Source organism: Equus asinus, chromosome 27, assembly GCF_041296235.1.
Source record: "Equus asinus isolate D_3611 breed Donkey chromosome 27, EquAss-T2T_v2, whole genome shotgun sequence".
Lineage (NCBI taxonomy): Eukaryota > Metazoa > Chordata > Mammalia > Perissodactyla > Equidae > Equus > Equus asinus.
Window position 1 is genome coordinate 9,574,345 of NC_091816.1, and position 17,103 is coordinate 9,591,447.

Below are 17,103 nucleotides of genomic sequence, written 5' to 3' on the forward strand. Positions count from 1 at the left end.
GCTGAGATCAGTAGGAGCACTGGTCCAACAATGCCTTTCCTGATGGACATTGTCATCAGCACCTGTGCCTCCTCATGCCAGGGGCCCCACAAGCAGCAGAGAAAAACCAGTGCAGTCAGGGCACGAGAGGCAGAACACTGTAAATTCCACAAGGTGGCTGCCATTGACACTGGGACTTGTGTGACCACATGAAAAACTGATTTGGGAAATGCCAAAAATAATATAAAGAGGCACTAAGAGAGGGTAAGATACTGTCTTGAAACAGCATAATAAGCCTATTTTTATTCACAACCGTTTAAGCCATTGACATTTTGACATGCATACATAGGTATCTCACATGCACACACACACACACACACACACATCTAAAATTTGTGAGGATATATCATATGTTTTGTGACTTTTTAAATTAGGAAGAGTCAACTACACTGAGTTCTCTAAAAGCATGTTATATTGTTATAGAAAGCAACTGAAATATAACATCAAGTTTTTCAGATATTATCCCAAATATTTGATGAGGGTTTTGCTGCATATTTGGTTTCACATCGTGCTTACATGGCTTCCATTCTTGAATTAAAATAGTACAGTGTTCCAAAACCCTTGAGCTCTCGGGCACGCCTATCACTCTTAGCCTATGGCCTTCTGATCTGACACCTTAGAATGAGTGAAGAGACTTGTCCAGAAGCCACTTGATTTCCTTAGATTTCAACACATTTGATTGTTTATTAGTTGACAGAGCGCTCAATAGCTTTGCCAAGTCCTCAAATCTCCTGTGGTTGAGACATTACAGTCAAGTTTAATTGCATAAAATAACTACCACTAGAAATTCACTTACTAGAGCATTCACAAACACAAAGACGAATGGTGGGAAAATGTTTCTACAATGATGATTTCAACAAAACGCCCTGACATTTGTCAGTATTCTTTCTATTAAGTCATTCTAAGTTTCTTCCTTCGTTTTAGCTTTCCTAAAAATAAAGCATTTCTGTACAGTTAAACCTGCTTACCAGGCACATTCCACAGACTTATTATTATATTTTAAGATTGGCTTCTCCTCTTTCACGTTCAAATGGATCGAAAAGCAAAAAGCAACATCCATCAGATGAGGTCATCTCGGCAGGAAGCCCAATTAACTCAAAATAAAGTCTCAAATGGTAGATGAACCAAAACTCATAATAAGCCTCCCCCAGGGTACGATGACCAATTTGTGCATTAAAATGTTTTAATGTGCTCTTTCCCCATCCTTTCCAGTCCTGTCACCTCTTTTACCAGTATATTATTATGTTTAATGTATGAACCATTAGGTAAATGTGTATATATATATATATATATATATATATATTTATATTTATATACATGTATATAATCGACCATGCTCTTTTTTTTCAGTTCTTTATGATTGGTTTGCTTACAGTTACCTGGACAGAAACATCTGCTTTTGTCCTTTTTCAAAGAGTAAAGATTACTAGGTTTTTTTTAAATTTGCCACTTCACAGTTATTTACTGGGATGTTGTTGGCAAAGTGGGTCAAAGAGGACAAGAAAGGAAAGAAAGAGAGAGAGAATCTAATTATGCAGCAGATGTTGGGAGTGGCATTTATTCACCAAAACCACAGGGGTCATTCATTAAAATCTCAGTTTTAATTAGCAAACACCTGTTTTCTGTTTGATTTTACACTGATATCTACTGTCTGCAATTTGCTTTCTTCAGTACAAGCAATTAGATAGCCCTGACAGTAACAGTTAATCTCGTTAGTCCAGAGGTGCCCTGGGAGACAACTATCGACTTGAAGAAATTACAGATACAAGCAATCACAGCTTCATTCACCTGAAGGGAGAAGATTTATGCACAACTCTTTCTGGGTGCCATCGTTTCCCCTGGCCCTTTCTGTTAAATTTGTATTTAAGAGGAAGAATCGAATAATGAAGACTTTTTGAGTGTTTGCTATGCACCAGTCACCATGTTAGTTCAGAAAGTAGGAAGATGAAGCCAATACAGCTCCTAGCCTGGACGAGGTTACAGTCTGATGAAAGAGACAGATACATAAACAGATTATTGTATGCATGAGGGTCTTGGGAGCCCAGAGAAGCTGAGGTGAATCCAAGCTCTTATAAGCAAGAATTAGGATAGTTCTCTAATAAACTCTGGTTGCTGCTGAAAGAACAGGATAATGACATTGGCTTCTTTCACACTGAGAAAGTTGTGCTTGTTTTCAAATTGGTATAAGTTCATTTATAACCATGTAACCTGAGTGACTCTACCAGCATCTACTCAAGAAACAATGACTTCACCTGATGTCTCTCTTTATATAGATTATGGCATGTAAGATATCCTCTTTCCTAAATCTCAAGTTTAGTTAAAGCAAGTTGTCACTGTGTCCTAAAGTCCAGGAAATATACAGCAAAGAGGAATCAATCATCAGTCCTAATTCCATGTATACATTTCTAAAATGGTGTAGTTAGAAGATTTAGAGTGAATATGCCCACAGGTAAGCAAAAGCTGAAAAATGATGCTGATAGAGATGTCTGGCAAAGCTTCTCTTCCTCTGCTCCAGTCTCAGTCTAATATACTTGCTGGGAAAAGATGAGAGCCCTGGGCTTCACTTGACTCAATTCATAAATTGGGTCCAGAAGGAGAAAACCAATCTAACTTTTAAGTGCACGCAGGTTGATGTCTCAGCTGGTTTAAGGAGGCATCTTCTATGCGTTACACAAACTTAATGGAAGCAGCCTCTGACTGTGAGCATCACATTATGCTAAATATTATGAAAAAGGGATGGCAGGGAGATTTTTAACAACAATCCTGTGAAAATTAAGTTATGCTCTGCCTAAAGCTTCCGAAAGGCTTTTGCTAGAAGACATTCATCTGCTGGTGTGTTGTAGTGGTAATTAATTGACTGGAAGTTTGTTTTGTCATTATAGAACAGAAATACACCTAAAGCAGGCTGGATTTGGACCTTTGCTAAGAGATTAGTTATTGATATATTGAAACATCATCATTTTGAAAAGCTTCTTATCCACAGACATTGCAGTTGTGATGATAAGCATGATCATTATAGTTGAGACGACTAAGAGTCACATCATTAGACGGTTTTTTCTATATGAAGGTCCTATTACATAGGAGACTAGAGGCGGGAATTAACATTTATTAAGCATCTACTATCTGCTAGCAACAGTGCTGGTTAGGAGCTTCATGTATATATCTTATTGTAATTCTCACATTAATCCTGTGAGCTTGGTTTTATTTATCTATAAGTTAATGTGGAAATAGGCTCAAATGGTTACATAATGTTCTTAAAAATTATACAATTGAGAAATGGCAAATCATTGTTTTGACCAAGGTCCCTCTGATTCTTTATACTATCTGTCTCCAAATTATATCTAATAAGTATAGATATTCATATCATGCTCTGCGTTTTACAGTACCCTTTAAAAAATTATATGTGAAGCCCCTGCATCGGAAAGTGACCGCCGTTTGCATTCTATCATTTGATTCTCACCACAATCTCAAGGCATTGTTGGGACACATCATATTTTCACTCTGTTAAGAGATAAAGAAATCACGAAGCGGCAAGTCTAGAAACCATCAGGACTCTGTTAGACACGACTAAACACCAGATAAATGAAGATAAATCATATACGGTTCTACCTGTAAGGAACTCATTGTGTCATGGACAAGACAAACATAGGTAAATAGACTATTATCTATGAAAAGAGATTCAACAGAAGCAAGTACACAGATTTTGAGGAATAAAAAATAGGGATTTGCCCTTCAGAGCAATAGGACACGGTACCGTTTCTAAATAGCCTGTGATCCATTCAATATTTACCTTCCCTGAGTTACATTCTGTCAGAATAAACTAACCTAGATTAAGGTGTTCATGGTAGCTGTTAGGCAAGTTACTTATGATCAGCCAGAGTTACTGGTATGCTGGTAAATGTTTAACACCTAGCACTGTAGGCAAAGGAAAAAGAAAGACCTGATTGGTAGCATTTGTTAGTTTCCATGGTGTAAATATCCTCACAATTGCAAACTACCGCCATGATGTAACTGAATGTGGAGTTGGGAAGAGACATTCACAATCAACTTGAAAGAGCTGGTAGGAGCTGGCCTCATCACACCACTGGGATACTTAATATTGGAGTGTGGACTGTGTTTTCTTAGTAGCCCCAACTTCTGTGCAGCACTCATTCCTCCCTCCACGGCACCTCATCCTCAACCACATACATATACTGGTGTCCTCCCATCCTCTCTTTCTGGGAGATAACATTTCCATCAAGAGAAAATTAATTCTGTTAGTCACCTCACCTAGAGACTTTTGTGCTTTACTAATTAGGGGAAAATAATGACAAGAATAACCAGATAGGAATGCACTTTTAAAGTCCGAGTACCATCTCAGAGTTCATGTAATCACAAAAGTTAGGTGGTTGCCAACATTAGGTAGACTTAAAGGGAAACCTGGAAGTACTAGTTCATGTCTCCCACAGAGAAAGCATATCTTTGTAGCAATATTTTAGCAGAATTAATGAACTAACACAAAGGAGAGACTAGAATGCAGGAAACCAGGAGAACGACATAACAGAGATAAATAAATCCTTGTGTTGTCATTCTTATCAAAGGCTACTGATGCTGCCAAGACACTGGAAAAGTCTTGCAAGGAGTAAGTCAGTTGTTTTCATAATTGTGTCTCAGTTATTTTACTGTTAAATCTTTATCTCAGATTTTCATTTCTATCTTTCCCTTAAGCCCAGACCACTTTTTATTTATTTCTAGACATTGTCAGGAAGCAGAACTTAAATTCTCACAGAGTTGCTATTCTGCTGAGGGATAGTGGGGAGGGCATGTAATCGACTCTAAGTTACTTGTCAGTACGTAGAGCTATGATAAGGTAGGCTAGCTCTTTTCCCTTCTAGACTTGTTTGCTTGTCAGACGGAAAAACAATCCTGGCTACTTTTTCATTCATATTCAATGACTTGATTTGAGTATTGTTTTAATACTTCATCAGAAAAATTATCATTCTTTTCCCATTATGCATATAATTTTAAAAGGTTTGCTGAATTTTAAAATGTCTTTTTGTCATATCTGCAGGCTTATAATTTTTCATGAGAAAATACACCACCGATTTGTTAATAGAAGTCACAGAGGGATTCATTTTGAAATGTACTCTTCAGCAGGTTATTTATTTAATAATAATACCAGCAAACACATATAGCACTTGCTATATGAGTCATTGTACACAATACTTTACATATGCTAACTCTTTTGTTCTTCGTAACAACCTACTGTTGGGTACTACTCCTTCCCCAATTTTACAAATCAAGAAGTTGAGGTATAGAAATTCATACAAATAGCAAATGATGGACCTGACCATTGAGACTAGCACAGATGGCTCTAGAATATTAATTTTTAACCTATACCCTATATTATGACCCAAAACAAAAATCACGATCTATGATTTGGTCTATCAAACTGGGAGCACTAACGACAGTAAAGGCGTTTCAATACTTAGGATCAGCTATTCCATTCACCTAATGAAGGAAGCTCAAGATATCTAGGTAGCAGTACAAAACCTATTCTATTCCCAGAAAAAAAAAAAAAATATATATATATATATATATCCCTGATCAGAAGAGAATCTCACAAAGCCCAGTAATATTTGTGTGAAGGGTAGGTGATTCAAACTTTGGAAAAATTAGAATCTTTATGAAATGCTTGTATTGTTTCTTTGCTTCTTTTACAGCAGCACACTGTGCTTCCCTAACAGCAGCAGGAGGCTGCTCATTGAACCAGGATATCTCAAGACTGGTAGCACTTCAAAAGACCAGACTCATAGTTAGTGCCTCATAGACATGTGTTGAGTGAGTGAAATGAATATAAGTGGAATAGGTTTCTGCTGTTTGTGGAGGCTTGATATTCTACAGTTAGAACCAGAAAGTGATCTCTCTGAGTTGTAGAATATATGATCACTTATTAAAATGTAAAATTCTTTAGGAAGGTTAATGCATTATAATACTTTCTTTAGCAAGAGTGCATATATTGATGGCAGTTGGAATATATATACAGATATATATGTATGTATATATATATTCATAAGGTGCTGTCTTTTAGACTGAAAACATGCAACCAAGTGATAAGATTGGAGTATGACTGGGATGGAAATCAAAGACATATCTTATAGAAACCAATTTTGAAAACCAAATGAGTAGATGTTGCAATGAAGGCGAGTCCTGCATAAGCTTCATTTTGAAAAACATGAGTGAAGCAAAATACTAAGATAAATGAAAGAAGAGAGGGACAGAAGTTATCTAGAAAACTACTTGATTCTGGAAAATAAGTGTAAAAGGATAAACAATGAAGTCGAGAATTTAAGCCATGGGTTAGAATTGAAAATTAAGCATGAACCAAGATGTATGTGGGAAAGAGCAAGTTCCCACACTGGCTACCTCATGAACAGGTGTAGAGAGCCGGTGATGTTGGAGGAATACTGCAAAGAGGTAAGATTGCTTCCCCAGCCCAGTCAGAGGTCCATCTGACAAATGGTTGAGGGAGACAGCTATTAATTTATGTCAGCCTCAGTTTTAAAACACAAAACATTTGTGTGAATAGTTAAGAGACTCTATGGATAAAAAGGAACATCATCTTTTAGAAAGCGCACTAGATTAGCTGAAAATATATTTCACTGACTGTTAACCTTCTCCCAAAAAGTCTTGATGAAAAATAAAATATTGAGTTAATTATTGGAAGGGATAGCTAAAAAGAAACTAACAGCATACCATCAGTAAAATATTGGTATGAATAGTTATAAAGATATTTGGGGGGTGTGATTGCATATGTGTGTGATTTAATGAATGTGTATATCATAGAGACGAAACGTTCCAGTCTTGACCTAATGGGCGTAAAATTATACCTGCCATAATAAAATTATTTAGGACCCTTCATAACCTTTAGGAACTCTCTAGAAAATACATGGAAAAGTGTATCTGATATAAACGTCCATGTTATTAATCACTACAAGAAGCAGGTAGTTGATATAATAGTTTTTTAAGAACCTCAGTCTGGCCAGTCCAGTTTTCTTCCCTCATTTTCTCCTCCCATGGAATGGTTACACTTGAGCAGAAGCCCTCTCTGCCTGCATGTGGTGCATGCTATATGACTCACAAATTTAAAGACCCCAGCTTGGGCATAAATGAAATTTTAGGGTTATGCCAAGTTAGATGTCAAATCAAAGTGAATCTCTGATTTCACACCCTACAGAGAATGGTCTTGTCAGAATTATTTTTTCTGGAATTTCGGTTTTCTTACTTTTTCTATATCTTCTCTATGAAACTGCTCTTTTAGAGGGCTGGCTGATCCTTTGATGCAAAACTTAAGTCTTAGCCTCTTATGTTCCTGGTTATATATATTGTTTCTTTATCATAATGCCTAAATCCTTGTTAAAATATTAGAAGAAATGATAATTGTTAAAAATGAATATCTGTATTAGAAATTAACTTCTCTAATGAGAAACATAGATGATGGAATGGGCGTGTTTTTATTAGTTATCTGACAAATAACACTCTCATTTCTGATAGGTTTACAGGATAAGAGTGATAGATATTTGGGACACAAAGTCCATGTCTTAAGCACCTTCTCTCAGCTCTAAAACATTTGAAACATTTCTGATCAAATTTCCAACAATCATAGCTTGCCTTCTCTTTCTGTGCTGTGTTGGGATGTGGTATGTTCTGGTGAATACGAACCTGGACTTTTAAGCAAACAGGCGTGTGTTTTTTCCCAACTAGCTGTAGGCCTTGGGCATGTTACTTAACATTTTAAACATGAGTCCTTCACAAAATGATAATAATAGTATGTATCTCATAGAATTGATGTAATTAGCTTAGCATAGGTCCTAGCACATATGTAAATGCTCAATAAATATTAGTACATGTTATTGGTTATATATATTAGTTATTTCTGGACCCATTAAACTGCCACATCTGGCCTGGTGGCATAGAACTAGCAGCATGTATAAATGAAACGTCTGTCCTGAATCTAATGCTTTTAGCTAAGTTAGTAGTTAGTATTGTGCTGCACTTTAAACATCTCTCAATACCCTTGGCCTCTAAACATATTCCTAGTTTTCCTACTTTTTATGTTGAATTTATGCTGGATGTTTGGTTTCGTTTCACAGCTATGATAATGATAGTGACTTGATCAAGGTCAAGTAGTAGCTAAATGGCAGAGTCAGGATTTTGACACACTCAGTCTGAACCAGGCCTGCTGTGTTGACCGTTATCCTTATTACTAGGATAGTGACTCCATACTTAAATGCTATTTATATCACCTCATGGGCCACATTTACTCAGGTTACCTTGATCGAGCATTGCTGTATGTTCTGCTTTGGCCCCTCGTTGCCATTTTTACCAGACCCAAAGGGCTTTTAATGTCATATCCATGCAACTAGCCAAAAAAGAGCCTGAAGAAATCACCAAGGTATTGGGCAAAGGCGCTCTTCACCAAACTGAAGGGGTAGATCACGCAATAATTGTCAGGCATACGGTTAAAATTTAATCCTGTAGCTCTAGTCACTGACTTAAACTTCAGAATCTCTGACGCTTTTGATGGAATGTTCCTCAGGTTCCTCGTGCAACAGACTTTGGTCAGTCAAGTCCCCTAGGGATTAGGAGGCAGAGTTAGCGTAGTCTTTGGTAACCTGCTTGATGGAAGAGACAAAATACGTCTTCCTTCATGTGCAGTGATTCAGCCTCCTCCAAAAAGCTTTCTACAGTGGATTTGTACACTCTGTATCTGCTGGAGGTCAATCACTGTGCTAGTGGATTTCAGTTGTTAGTGTACAGATTTTTTAGGAATGGTGGCTTTCTTCCTACCTAATTCCAGGAAGGGATTACGAATCTCTTTCATTATTAAAAGGGCAGATAGGCTTCCATAATACTGGTATTCATAAAAGCAGGTCCTAGGCACCCTCTCATCATTCATGTTCTCAGTTAGAAATTGCCTGCCTTAACTTTCTTGTGTCTCATTACCCATCTGACCTCTCCTTGATCTTCCAAACACACCTTCACTCCAGAGACTTGAAACTTGACACTGTTTTCCTGGCTATGTTCACAGCTGTTCTCTGTGATCACAATTCAGATTTTACTCCCTGACTGTGTAATCTCAGATAGTTCTGGATAAACATTCAGTCTAATGTAATTCAGTTTCTGAATCTCTTACTTCAGCAGAGCTTCCTTCCCCCTTTCAAGCTCAGCCCATCTGTCAGGTCCACTCAGGCTTCAAAGTGAGAACTCTCCATAGCACCCATGCTCCTCTCACTCTTTCTTCCTGCTTCATGTGACATTCAAAGCAGGCTCCAAACACAGACATAGGGAACTCTTTACAGATAGAGCCTGATCGTCTGACAATTTCTGTGTGGTTGAGGGAGAAGAGGGAGTAGGTGGAAGATTTTGGCTGCATCAGCCAGTTTCATAATCCAAAGGCATAACTCTTCTCTGAGCAGCAGCAGAACATTAGAAATAAAGACATCTGTTGATTAAGTTAAGCTGTGCAGGCTGGGAAAGTTGAGCGCTGCAGTTAGTCCAGCTCTCTTACAGGGCCAGAGGGCAATCCTTTCCTAATGCTTTGGGTGGAATTTGATGAAAGAAACTGAAGTGACTCCAGTTTTCCTGACTCTGAGCAGGTGCAATATAACCTGGTTGAGCAGGGCAATGAGTCTACTAAAGAAAACTCTTAGAAATGTATTCATTTATTTAACAATTATTTAGAGAGTATCAAGTATATGACAGACACAGCTCTAGGTGATGTGGATACAATAGTGAATAAAACAGACAAAATGTCCTCCCTTCATGGGGCTTACAGTCAAGTAATGGAAAAGCAGCAGTAAACAAAATAAAATGGTAAAATATATACCTGTTAGAAGGTGCTTAAAATATAGAAGATGGCATAAATTTCCATGAGTGTGATCATGCAGGGAAGTGGTGTAAAATTGTGAGTAGGGTGGACTTTTGAGTAAAGGCATGAAGGAAGAGGAGAAACTAGCCATGAAGGCATCTGAGGGTAGATCATTACAAGGAGAGGTTACAGTAAATGCAAAGGCCCTGAGACAGGACCTCCCTTGGAAAGTTTGAGGACAGCAAGGAAGATGGTAGAACTGGAGTGGAGTGAGCTGAGTATTAGATGAGGTATGTGTGTGTCTGAGGACAGGGGTTAATGGGCATAGGAAGAACTTTAAATTTAACCCTGAGATGGAAGCCATCTGTGAGTTTTGAGCAGAGGAGTGGAATGATCTGATATATTTTAACAGATGGTCTGGCTGCTCTGTTGAAAACAGATTTTGGGCAGCAAAGGTAGAAGCAAGGAGACCGGATAGGAGATTAACACGACAATCCAGGGGGAAGTTGATGGTGGCTTGGATGGAAGGAGTGGCAGTGGAGGTACTAACAAGTGGTAAATTCAGGATATATTTTGAAGGTAAAGTCTATGGCTTTCATAGCAAACTCACTATACCACATAAAAGAAAAGTCAAGATTAAAAGCAAGGAATTGGCCTGATCAGCTAGAATAGAGGTATCATTAACAGGTATGTAGAAGATGACAAGAAGAGTAAGTTTAGGGGGCAGAAAGTAAGGAGCTCAGTTTTGGGTATGTTTATTGAGATGCCCTTTAGATATCCAAAAGGAGATGTCAAGCAGGTAGTCTGACATCCTCTCGTTTTCATATTTTTACTCATAGTACTTTTCAAAGGGGAAGGAAAACATAAGGTGGGCTCAGAAGCCTTGGGTCCTCCCAACTTGTTGTTATTCTGAATGGCTCTTGGATTATGGCAGAACAGCAATTTCCAATGTGGTATGAGGTGTTGATGTTCTTAAAGCACAGGAATGCCCATATTTTCTTGAAATGGAGGCTTTATTACAATGGATTTTTAAAGTTTTTATTAATCTGCATTCTATTAGCTTTTAAAATTTTAGTTTTATATCACATTCCAAACATTAGTGTAATGATATTATCTTTCAATCTGAATCATCAGTAAGCCTCGCTTGCAAAAGTTGACTCACCAAGATCCACACCTTGACTTGCTGAGTACCACGTTGAAGCCAAATACATTTCAGGATTGATCTGTTTTTTAAATGGCTCCACATCAATGACAAGCTCAAGAGACCATGGGACATTCCAGAGGAATGTCATCACTTCTCCTGGCTATGAAGAATTGAGTAAAAATTTAGGTCTCATGACTCAAAGGCTGTGTCTGCTTCTTGCACATGTCTGCCCCAGTCAACACTGACCAAGGATGTCTATGGTTCTGGATTCTTCTCTCCTGATTCAGCCCCTAAAAGAATCAAATACTAGCTTATTTATTGATCACATTGTGTGCTACCCCATTCTGCCATGAATACTCTGGGAAAGGTTTCCTTAGCCTTCTGCATACTCCAACCCTGAAAGTACTCCATTTTTAGCAACATACAGGCTCCCATGAAAAGGCAGCTTTTCATCATTGTTAACAAATGGCAATATTTCCCCTCCAGCACGTAATTTTTATTCCCATTTATTGCCTACCTAAGTGACCTTTAGATGGCATTAGCCATTTATATTTTTTAAATTGAATTTTATTTAATTTAAAAACTTGAACAAGATGAATAAATGCTTAGTGATTTTTCCCCTGTTATATTACAGTAGTGTTTCTCAACTTTTTATTCATTATTTGGGAAAAAAAGAAAGAACCTTTTAGACATTTTTTCCTAATTATCTTCCACTCATATAATTTTAGTACACAGATGTACTATATATCTCTTTATGTACTTTGGCTCCTTGGAGTAATATAACTTCCCCACTTAAGAAGCAATTTTTGCCCCTTTAGGGGCAATATCGCCCCTGTTGAGAATGCATGCACTACAGTGGTTCAGCTTCAGGACTGAGGACCAAGGTGGGAGGGAAGGAAAGGAAGCATGTGGCTTCTGCTGTTGATGTGCTTTCCACTTTCGCCTTCTTCCGGGATGAGAGGAGACACTCTCTTAAAAGTTAATGTTGATGAGATGTATGTGTTTTTGTGTGAAGAGTGGTTCATTTATATCAGACAGTCTAACGTCATCTGAGACAAGTACTCTTGCTACTCTGCATCAGATGACCACAGTGTGTGGTTTCTGCATTCGTAGGTGATTTTCTAGTTTTGCCATCTAATAAAACTTCCTCACAGAATTAGTTTTCTTCAAAGGATTAAAAACCAACTGGGAACTTTGCAGAAGTAGTGGTACTCCAGACCATTATTTGTAGTCTTTCCAGGAATTCGCTATAACTCAGGTCAAGATAGATGAAAGGTCAGTAATCAGGGTGACAAGCAATGGAGCTGGGGCTGAATGGCTGATTTTGTTGTATCAACAAAATATGGCCTAAGTAAGCATCTCCTACTTAAAAGCTTTATGGGTGAACATGAATTTATAAAATAAACAGGTAGATGCCATACTTTGCTATATGCCGGTATATTGGCCTTTATGATATCTGTTATATTTTATTTTTCTAAATTTATAGGCTCCATGTTTACTATTTGAATAACGATTTCCAGGTAGAAAGTTTACGATTGTGACTGTATTACAAAAACTTTTATACATCCAATGTGAATAATGTAATCTAAGGGAATACATTACATGCCTGTTATCTATAGTTTTATACAAGAATAGCTCCACATTGAAATAAAACGTTAAAATTTTATTTATTATTAGCATTTCAGATAATTTTAAATGCAGTGAATATATTCAGGATGTGAAATGAAAAGCACCTGCATATAATTTGTTCCTTTTCACTAATCTTCAACTTTCAACATTACTTATTATATTATCCTGACAGAAGAAAATAATTTTTATCTTATTTTATTACTATTTTTTATTTCCAGAAGACTCAGTTCTAGCTTTGATACAGAGCTGCCTGTCATCAAAAGCCTTTTCAATAGTTTTTAGTGACTCACATATTTACAACTCACAATCAAAAAACTTTAAGCTTTTAAAAAGAAATTATTTTTGGCTTTTCTAATTACTCACATTGATCTCTGATTTTCCACTCTTAGTATACAGGAAAGTGCTTTGTTAATTTTAATTTCTGTTCAATATAAGTTGTTCAAAGCTAAAAGAAGAATTTTTTTTATTTTTCCTCATGAATGTGGGGGCTTAATGGTTTTTAGTGTTGATATTCTATAATTGGAAGATTCATTTATATAGTGACCCCCTCCATTATTTAACTAAACAGCAACTAACTTATTTGATATTTACTTTAATCTTATTGGATACTAATAAATATTCTTGGCAAATGTCCATTAATTTTATATTTCTGACTGTTTAGAGCATGCCTTTTAGAATATATCTGATCAGACCACAGGAATTATGCAATTTTAATACTGAACTACAGTTATTCAAATAGGTGTCACCCTATAATCAAGATCAAAGGAATTTTATATCCAAATTCCTCTTTCACACACAAGTACAGTTCTGTAAAAGCAGAGAGCATTTTTTCTATTTGACAGATTAAAAAACCAAAACTCAAAGATTTTGTCACTTGTATAAGGTCAACGGAGTCTGTGACAGAGATGAGAATAAAATCCTAACTCTTAGCCCCTTCCACAGGAGCATATTTTCTTTGGGAAGTAATCATAGGTAATGAAGAGGTACTCTATAAGAAAAAGTTGCGATGTATGTGAACCTTAAAACACCTGCTTCAGTTCAGTAAGCATTTGCTCCCTACTACTCAAACACTGGGTAAGGATGCACAGCGAGGACACCACCTCTGTTTTCCATGTACCCACTGCATGATGCGTAGTCCCTTAAATGGCAGGAAACGGTCTTCTCTTCTCCATTTCCAGATTATAAAATAAATAATGTCTATATGCCTTTACCTGCCTATCCAAAGCAGTTACTAGGCACAAATTGGAGAGTAGAAGAGCGGCAACTTGTAAGGCGGTATTTGATATCCACCTCTCTTGTTGGCCTAATGGGACAGTCAGGGGAACTATTTCATGCTTGGTTGATTTCGTTTGTCAGGCTGTTCCCAGAGGATTAGGAACTTCCTAGGATTTGAACAAAGAAACAGCTTAAAGGACATGAGACTACCTAAGCCCCAGAGAGACTTGCATTGTCCCTTCCGTTGGTAGAGCTCTCCTTAATAAATGGATGCATTTTTGAAACATTGCTTGAAAACTTAAGTATATTTTAAATATTTTACCATCATGTTAAAAGAAGCACCATAATATAAGGTAAACAGGACTCATAATTTAAAAAAAAATGTCAGCTCTAATTGTAACTTTCCTCCTTCTTGTTTTGAGATCTTCGGTGCAATATTTGGAAAGACTCACTTTTCACCTGTATGTCATTACAAAATGTCCTGGGAGAAATTGAGAAAAACAGATGAGGTAGAATTTTGACCTAATAAATAGCCTGCTCACTTTATCTTATGTTCAACTTCCAAGTGTTCCACAAAAATCCTCAAGATCATGTATGCAAAGGTGATTGAACAGCATTGAAAACTAACAATAGAAGAATTCATATAGTGAGGTCTGGGGAAATTTCCAACCTGTACAGAAGCACTTTTGGTTTGTATTATAGTCAAACCAACTTCTGAACTAGGACAGCATATTGCCATGAAAACAGGAGGGATATAATTTTATTCTCCTTACAGTTTTTCTTGAAATCTCGGATGCAGTTGCCACTTTAACCAAAAAAATAGGCAGTTGATGTCCCATTTGTCTGGGAAAAATTTCTGAGCAAGCCACAGCTATTGCTTCTTTCACCTCATGTCCCCCATAATCATTCACGCGGGACTGAGACTTACACTGAGACTCCACAGCTCACAAAATTAAAAAAGAAGTTGAGTTGGCTTGACAGAAGTTCAATGAGTCAACTAAATCCTGAAATTCTTGCCAAAGAAATACTTATAAACAGGAAAACTAATAGAAAAAAAATCACAAGGAGCAGGACTGTGAGATATTGTAGGACACCATGCAAATCTAAGTACAAACAGACATCAGAGAGAGAAAAGATAACCATCATGGACCGTCTTTGCCAACAATTGGACTAAACTGAAAAACCGTTAATGTCTAAAGTTATTGAGTGTGGCAAATCAATACTTATCAATTCTGAGAGAGATTGTTGATTGATATAGCTTTAGGAAGACATTTTGAAAATATCTATGAAAATTAGTGACTCACTTATTTTTAGTCCTAAAAGTTTTATCCCAGTTCTCTGTCCTAGGGAGAAAAAAATTCACTTATGTGAATAAATAAATCAGTGCTCTAGAGGACAAGCTTAAGAAATAACCAACATAATTCAGGAGGAAAGCATGAATAAATAAATATAATAAAAGAAATACATAAGATTTAAGATAAGTATAGGGAGATTCCATTCAAGAATTGCAGATTCTGCTGTGGTGGATGAACTCATAGGAACAAAAATAATAATAAAAATATGGTGAAAGAAAATTTTGCTGACCCAGAAATATGATTCAAGTATTCTGTTTTGTTTTACGTTGTTTTTTTGTTTTGCTTTTGACTTAATTGTTTTGTTTTGATTTTATTCTTGAATCAAAATAGCTTGAAACATTCAAATGCTATCACGTTCATCACTGAGGATGGATTAGTTACATTGAAGTAACAAATAGAACCCCAAATTTCAGTGGCTTAAAACAACAAAGCTATATATCTATGGTAGAGGCAGGCTGCCTGGGGGCTCCGTCTCTGCATGTTTCTGAGTAACAAGGCAGAAAAAGGAAGCATTGTAAATCATGTACTGATTCTTAGGACTTCTACCAGGAAATGGCGCATATCATGTTGACTCAAATCTCATTAGCCAAAGTAAGTCACATAGCTTCACTGAGCTTCAAGAGGTCAGGAAAGACCAATTCCATCAAATATTCTACAAGAAAATAGATATTTATAAACAGCATTAAAACTACACATGGAAATGATTTTTTAAATAGTAAGATAATCTTCCTTTGGTGAAATTTTAAAACTTTGTTGTAAAGAAAAAAAATTCTCTAAGCATCCAGGAAGAAAATAGTTGTGATTACTCAGAAACAAATATCAAACTGACAACAAACTTTACTTCCAAATCAGCAAGAGAAGACAAAAAGAGATCTGAATTGGAAAAGTCAGGATAAAAAGAATGGATTTTTATTTTCCTACACCTTGCTAGGTGAGGGAGTACTAGCTGAAAGAATATAACATCATGACAATAGCTAGAAAGGCAGTGACAGAGATTTTGGAGAGAAATGGGGAAGAATTTGTGCGATGAAGCCATTGCTAAGGAAAGGGAAACTGAGGAATGGAAGAGATGATCAAAAGAGGACGTTTAGGCAAATTTATTACTTGAAGTGCAAGTATAATCTGTCTTCAGTCTCTGTAAAATACTGATTATTCATCGCATAATATACATACATATATATGTATGTATATTATTAATATAAGGTCGTGCATCACATATCGATGTTTCAGCCAATGATGGACCATATACAGTAGTGTTCCCATGAGATTAGTACCACAAAGCCTAAGAATGTAGTAGGCTATACTATCTAAATTTAAGTATACTGAGGTCTACAGGAGGATGAAATTGCCTAATGACACATTTCTCAGAACATATCCCCATCATTAAGTGATGCATGACTGCATATATGTTTACACATAAATGTTTTTTAAAATTTTTTATTTTTTAAAATGTTCATCTTTTAAAAAATGTCTGAGGTGTATTTAAAATCTTGAACAGGATGACCTAAGGAAGCCTAGTCCTATGCAGAGATGTCCAGATGTGCCTAACCACTTGGAGCCCATCTACCAAAATAGGGTCTAGTACCTCTCCTTTTGCCTGATTGACTTTTCCAGAAAGAAGCTACATCTGTGACCCTCCGAGAGCTTCAGATGTAAGAGTGAGATCTTTTCCTACAAAGCATTCTCAGATCTGAAAGAGGAAGGAAATGAATACTTCACATAAGCCAGGCTGACTCAGGGATCTGAAGGCAACTTTTTTGTCCTTTTCCTTCCCATTGACACCTGAAAAGTAGGAAAGAGACTTTTGCCTACCTAAAAACATCTTTAAGAAGTCTAGTGACTCAGAAAATTTAGCTAACCCAGTTGTTTTC